The sequence below is a fragment of the Echinops telfairi genome, unplaced genomic scaffold, assembly GCF_000313985.2.
Source record: "Echinops telfairi isolate 266 unplaced genomic scaffold, ASM31398v2 ScPeMD7_7467;HRSCAF=8505_1, whole genome shotgun sequence".
Taxonomy (NCBI): domain Eukaryota; kingdom Metazoa; phylum Chordata; class Mammalia; order Afrosoricida; family Tenrecidae; genus Echinops; species Echinops telfairi.
The window spans coordinates 15,502,112-15,508,419 of record NW_022111368.1 but is presented as its reverse complement, the minus strand read 5'-3'; the positions used below and the strand labels follow the sequence as shown (position 1 = coordinate 15,508,419).

General features: G+C 43.2%; 1 pseudogene; it reads left to right on the top strand.

Moving 5' to 3' along the window:
• The first annotated feature begins 1,611 nt into the window (after positions 1-1,611).
• Positions 1,612-1,893, top strand: LOC101649396 (annotated as a pseudogene).
• Positions 1,894-6,308: the final 4,415 nt, after the last annotated feature.

Genomic DNA, 6,308 nt, shown 5'->3' with positions numbered 1-6,308 from the left:
TCAGAAGAGTGGGTCATCGGGGGGGGGGGGCAGTAGGCAAATAAATGCTTCAAAATCCTTATTGGCTTCTTATTTGCCATTTCTAAATGATTGAGTTTAATCTTTAGGAACCTGCTTTTTATCCTAGGGGAGTCCTCCTGCTTCTTTGTCCTTCATAAGGTCAACTGACATTCTTAACTGTAAAAAGGTGTATTTGCATGCAATAAAAGAAAGTTGAACTCAAAAAAAAATTTAGATTCTTGGGGAAAATCTATGGAGCAGTTCTACTCTGATCCGTTGGGCCACAATGACTAAGAATTCAACTTTATGACAATGGATTTACACACACATACACATGCAAGAAAACCATCACATTGAATCAGTTCCTATTCATAAAGACCTACTTAGAGTTTCCAACACAATAGATCTTTATGGGAGCAAACAGCCTCATCTTTCTCCACTAAACTGGCTGTTGAGTTTGAACCACCACCCTTGTGGTTTTCAGTTCAGTGCTTACTCAACAGCGCCACTAAGGCTCCTTTAGGTGAATCTGTAAGGAAAAAATGTATTGCTACAAAACCATATAAACCCTTAAGCAAAAATTATCTAACTGAAACTATTGTTTATTGACATTTTCCATCTAAGTCTATACACTTTTGAAGGCAGTGTAATTTCTAATCCTTCCCTAAAAAATTCTGGACAATTTGATTTACACCACATCAAAACAGTGAGTTTGGCAGTCTCAAGGGACTCAAATTGTGTCCCCTTTCAATGTTCTTTGAGTTTGGGAAACAGCAAGATGTCTAAAGGGGCAAGATCACACAAGTATGCTTAGCTCGGTCCACTGAGAGCCTGGACGATATCTAGTTCCCACTTCTTGATTTCTAGGCCTATGATCTAATCAAAGATAGCAGGACTCCTGGGAGAAGCAGTTGATTCTAGGGTTTGGGCAGGGGAGAGTAAGATAAGATAGGAGCATTTCAAAGCTGTTTCAGTTTCACAACAAAAGTGAAAGGGGAATTCACGTGGATTAAGCCCATGATGAATCCTGTGTGACCATGGACCAGGGATGTGAATAACCTGGCTCGCATGCAGACTGCACTGGGAAGCTAGTTCATGCAGCTATAGTCAGGTTACAATTTAGCACCCTATTGTTAGATCTCCCTTAGGATCCATTTAAATTTGTTCTAGTTTTAGTATTTTCTATTTTTCTGTGAAGTTTTTATCTGTTTTACTTTGCTATTCTTGTTTGGTTTTGCTTGTTTTCTTCTTAATGTTTTCCTGTATATGAAATCCAGGATAGGTCCATCTATAGAGAGGGTAACTGCATTACTGACTCCTTGAGGGGCTGACCGGGGAGCTTGGAGGGAGATGGGGAGCCAACAACGATGAGTACGAGAATGAAGAAAATGTTCCAAAACGGATTGTGGTGATGATGGTCCACCTCTTCCTGATGGGACCGAACTTTTGAATTGTATGCTATGTGGATTACATGCCAATGAAGCTGTTGGGGAGCGGAGGGGAGACAAGGTTGGAACATTTTGTGAGGTGAGGCAGGAAGGCAGCGCCTCCTGTGCCCCTTCTTGGCACCTCTTTGGTGAAGCTGCAGTGATGGAGACTCCGGCGCTCTCCATGTCCCACGAGAAACCCAAGGAAGGAGTCGGGACAGAGAATAACAATCATATTAATTTGAAGATGGCAGGGCAGCATGATTCTGTGGTGCAGTTTAAGAGGCAAACGCCACTCAGTAAACTATTGAAAGCCCATTGTGAATGACAGGGTTTGTCAATGAGGCAGATCAGATTCTGATTTGATGGACAGCCAATCAATGAAACGGACACACCTGCCCCGTTAGACATGGAGGATGAAGACACAATTGATGTGTCCCAGCAGCAGCCAGGAGGCATCTTCTAAAAGGGAGTCGGCCCCTTGCCACCAGAACGCTCTCCCTACCCACCGAGAAGCGTTCTCAATTAGAAAGCCACGATTTGGTTCCCCAGCACCCTGACGACTACAGCATAGTGTTCTCTGTTCTTTCATTTCCCCTTCCCCATGCCTTTCTTGCACATCAAGTAACCGATGCGTGTGTGCACACGCATACTGCATTTCCCACCTTTGTTTATTTATTTAAACTACATGGCCAGTGGTATGTTCTGATCGACATCAAGTGGAGATGGGATGGGAAAATACTGGTTCGGTGAGAAAAAAAAAACCCTTCTCCATCAGTGGCCTGCTCATTCAGCTCTTCTCTGTATATTCCACTAAGGTATTTTGCTCTTAACAACAACAACAACAAAAAGACATTAAAAGATCCTTGCATACCTTGTTCAATTGAAGAATTTTAATGTTTTTCACTTATTGTAAAACCAAGGACCATTTTGTAACTTTTTTGCACTTAGCTTATTACATGTAGGGCAGTCTGTCTTTCTGTAGCGGTGCATTACCCTCAGAGAAATGAAACATAGATGGTTTTCCCTTCAAGTCAAGTGGTTTAAATAAACTTCTGGTTTAAAAAAAAAAAAAGACACAGGAGCCAACCTGAAAGAATTCCCAACAACCAAGACTGAGAATAAATAGTACTGAGTTATAATGCCAAGGATAAAACAAGTACCCACGAGTTCTATGCTTAAGTAAATAGGTTGGGGAGAAGGGACAACTCTTCCACACCAATGAACTCCAATGAACCAATGTCCAAGCACCTGCTGATGCGGTTAGGTTGTATCGAGTCGGCACTGACTCGTAAGAGAACAAAACGCTGCCCTGTTCCGCTCCACCCGCAGTTGCTGCTCTGCGGAAGCCCACTGTTGAAACCACTGGGTCAGTCCATCTCCTTGAGGGTCTTCCTGTCACTGACCCTCTCTTTTACCAAGGTTGATGTCTTTTTCCAGCAACTGACTCCGCAGACCAAGTCTCACCATCCTCACTTCTAAGGAGAATTCTGGATGCACAAGTTTACAAGATAGATGTTTTAAATCCTGACGGTCTATGACGTAGTCACGATTCTTTACGACTTCATAATCCCAAGGAATACATTCGTCTCAGTCTTCTTTAACCATTTGCCACCTCTCAGATGCCTGTACGATGATGGAAAATAGCCTGGCTTGGGTGAAATGCACCTTAGTGACATTCCTCTTCAAAACATTAAAGTTTTTGCAGCAGGAAGTTGGCCCAACACAATGCATTTTTTTTTTAAATTTCTCAACTACTGCTTCCCTGGGCGTTGAGTGTACATCCAAGTAAAATGAAATTCTGGATAACTTCATGTTTTTCCTCCTGCTCGTCACGATGTTATTTCTTAATCCACTTGTGAGGATTTTGGTTTTCTGTGCATTGACTTGTCATCCATACTGCGGGCTGCAGTCCTGGATCTTCATCAGCAAGTGCTCAAGCCTTCCGGCTTTCAACAAGCGAGGTTGCATTATCTATAGATTGGTGAGCCTTCCTTCAATGCTGAGTTCACATTCTTCATACAGCCCAGCTTCTTGAATTATCCGCCAGAAATGGCAGAATTTTTAGAAAAGCACCTTTATAATGCCAAAATGATAGTTACTGCTGGCAAGATGGACAAAGAATGGCATGTGGTGGTATCCAATCTCCTTTGATTTCCTCTGACTTTAGAAGGGAGAAAGGCAAGTGAACATCAGGTGCCCAAAGCTGGTTCCTATGACATTGAGGTCAGACATGTCTCCGTGCTCCGATTCCCTTACCAAATCTGACACCAGCTGTCCCTCCTAGGGCACGCTCTGTTTCCTATCTGTGTTTGATGATTCGTTGTAATGGCCACGCAGAACACAGACAAAGCTCACAATTATGGGCTTTATGAAGGAAGGTAACGGGTCACAAATGTGAGACCAACAATTACTCAGACAGGATAGCCTCATGTCAGCCTTGCTGGCAAGCAAGCCTCTCTGGCCTCTGACTCCTATGCTGTATAGTCACTTGACTTTTGCCCAGCTCATGCCATGCTACTAAGCTTTTTTAGGGGTGCCAATAAATCCCCAAAGGACGTACCACTCCACCAGAAGCCTCAAACTAAAGTGATTTTAACTCCTTGGGTCTGCAAACCTAGCTTCCCCAGTTAAGTGCCTGAAGCTCTCCACTAGCCAGCCTCCTGCCTGAAGGCACTCCCCTGTACCTGCTTGTGGGCTAGGAAGTCCACTGCTCTAGCGCATGTTCTGCTTCTAGTCTACTGCTGCTCCTCTGTGTAACAGCTGTCTCCTGAGTCAACAAGTAAGGACCCCAGTCCACAGCAGGTGCTCTACTTGTAGGCTACTCTCTTGCTGATAGTGAAATTTCACCACCGCCCCCTTCTGAGTTGACTAATTGTATACCCAGCAGGATGAAATTTAATCCTGTTAATAATCACTCAAACCATATGACCCTATCAGCATCTTCCCCAGTGTCTCTAACCCAGACCCATTAAGAAAAGGCCATTTCATGGGAGTTGCAAAAACTAAGGCTCCCAAAACCAAGCCCACTGCCCGCAAGTCAATTCCAACTCCCGGGGACCCAAGAGGACAGAGTAGAGCCGCCCGCTGTGAGTTTGAGGCTGTAACTTTATGCTCCCACGGAGCAGTTCGTGATTTCTCACTGCAGGCCTGTGATCAGCAGCACAACACAGAACAGTACATCCCAGGCTCATAGAAACTATGGCTGGGAGAGCCATATTAAATAGTTTGCTGAACTACACAAGATAAAGCAATGAATGCTAAACTTCCTGGACACATTTTTTTATTTTATTAGATCATTTTATTGGGGGGGTCCTACAGCTCTTACAACAATCCAGTACATCCATTGTGTCAAGCACATTTGTACTTCATCATCATTTTCAAAACATTTTCGTTCTACTTGAGCCCTTGGTATTCCCTCTCCCTCCCCCACCCTACCACCCTTGTGAACCGCTGATAATTTATAAATTTTTATTATTTTCATGTCTTACACCATCTGCTGTCTCCCTTCACCCACATTTCTGTTGTTCATCCCTCTGGGAGTAGTGGTGGTTATATGTAGATCCTTGTGATCGGTTCCCCCTTTCTCCCTTTCCCTTCCTCCTACCCTCATGGAATCTATACTCCCATTACTGCTCCTAAGGGGGTTATCTGACCTGGATTCCTTGTGTGGACAACTTTTATCTGTGCAATGGACATGCTCTGGTCTAGCCGGATTTGTAAGGTAGCACTGGGGTCATGATGGGCAGGGGAGGAGGGAGCACTAAAGAACTAGAGGCATGTTGTGTGTTTTGTCAGTGCTATACTGCACCCTGGCTGGCTTGTCCCTCTGTGAGAGGATGAGTCGACAAAGTTTTGAGAAATAGAATATATTTGAATAGCTAAAAGTGTCTCTCCACACATATATCAACTGCAAAGGAATAAAAGGTGGTATCTTTATCAGAAGATCTAGTTTAACATCACAAGTGAAGGGCCATATTGATGTTATGATATGATATGGTATGATATGATATGACATGATACTATTAGTGGTGGACTGAGACGGGTAGTTCATCACTATAGTATCTCTCCCCCAAATTCATGGCTTATATTTAATCATGAAAAGGAGCTCTGGCGTAGTGGCATAGTGGATTATATGTTGGGCTGCTAACCACAAGATCAGTAGTTCTAACCCACCCACAACTCTATAGGAAAAAGATGAGGAATTCTGCTCCCATAAAGGTGTGCAGCCTCAGAAAACCATGGGGGCAGTTCTACTCTGTCCTATAGGGTCATTATAAGTAAGAATTGACTTGATGGCAATGAGCTTAATGAATCATGAGAAAGCAGAAAACCCCACAAAGCTGTCAGTTAAAAACCAGTTACTAAAAAGCCGATTTTCATGGTGATCCCATGTGTATAGGATTTTCAGTAGCTGCTTTTTAAAAAAAAATAAATATTGTCAGGTCTTTCTTCTGTGACCCTTCTGGGTGGATTCAAACCCCAAACCTTTCAGTAAGTTGCCAAGCTCTTAACCTTTTGCATACCCAGGAACTTCAAATGTCGGAGAATTGCAAACATACTGTGAGGGGAGGGTATGAAAAATGAGTACTCTGCCTAAATGCCTTCCACAAAAAAGATCAGGTATATTTGCGAAAGACAAGGGAATTGGGCAAAGTCACTTCAACAGATTATGACAAAATGGAGTATCCATTTGCAAAAGACTAAAACAGGACTGGGTTAGACCAGGTTGACTCGAGAAACAAATCCAAGGACACTCGTGTGTAAGAGAGAGCTTTATATCAAAGAGCAATTGTATATTGAGAAAACATCCCAGCTCAGTCCATATCAAGTCCATAAGTCCGATAAATTCCTCTTCAGACTCACACGGCACATGCAAGG